Source organism: Sinocyclocheilus anshuiensis, unplaced genomic scaffold (assembly GCF_001515605.1).
Source record: "Sinocyclocheilus anshuiensis isolate Anshui unplaced genomic scaffold, SAMN03320099.WGS_v1.1 scaffold627, whole genome shotgun sequence".
Taxonomy (NCBI): domain Eukaryota; kingdom Metazoa; phylum Chordata; class Actinopteri; order Cypriniformes; family Cyprinidae; genus Sinocyclocheilus; species Sinocyclocheilus anshuiensis.
The window spans coordinates 1,271,495-1,272,499 of NW_015549703.1; positions in this window are offsets into that span (position 1 = coordinate 1,271,495).

Sequence of the window (1,005 nt, forward strand, 5' to 3'; positions counted from 1 at the left end):
TAATAATTACAATACTTTCTTATAACAAAAGGTGTGAATATATTATAACATGCCACGGGGTTTGGAATAACAGGTTTAATCCCAGTTTCTCTTCTTTCTTGCGTTCCTATAGATATCCTAATAGTGGAGATCATGCCAAACGCATTTTAAATGCACTGATAAGGCGTCTAATCGATTACCGAGTGGCACTGATAGATCCGTTTCTCTGAGTCAGCCGGTCGCTCGCTGCTGTCCGTTCTGAAGATGGAGGAAGCAGGCGAAAGGACTCACTATTGCTGCGCGTCTATCGCACTGCATTGAATACACAGCATTTAGACTTTCCATATCAGATGGATGAGTGGCACCCCGTCCATTGATAAAGGTAAGCTAAAACGTCCGTTGCGAATGTCAAGGTTTTCCTTTCTTTGTTTAAAGGGTTTATGCGTCTGTGTATTCTGTTTTGACAGGTCCAGGACGCGTCCGGATCAGGGTGCGAATTATGGGGGAGTTTGACCCCACTTATTTAAGGGTTAAAGCCCTCAAAACAGGTTAAAGAAAAAGGTGTGGGGTCTGTTTGTTCTTTTTACATGCAAGTATACGTGCGTTTCTGCAGCGTTTTCAAGCATCGTTTCAGTAACCAAAAAGTTACATTACAAGTTACATGTGCGTACCTTACAAGTCATAGTGCGCTAAATGTATCGCTCGCGAACAGAAATTAACCCGACCGCTAATTGAGGTAACCACAGCAACAGGTGATTGCTTTCGGTCCCGCGTAAAACAAATATTTCGTACAGTGTCCGGCGACTGTAAAAGTAGCCGATTCGTCGCTAACAGTACGCGAATTGTTTAAAATACATACATACATACATACTACCTAACCTACATACAACAATAAGGGGGAAAAAGTCTGACTATTTTTCTGGGCGCAATCGTTGAGATTTCCAGTTTGAGTTTTGGTGACTCTAGTGCACATACAGAGATGGGCCTAATAGTAAACTAAATCTTAAAAAGTTTTTTTTCTCTCCC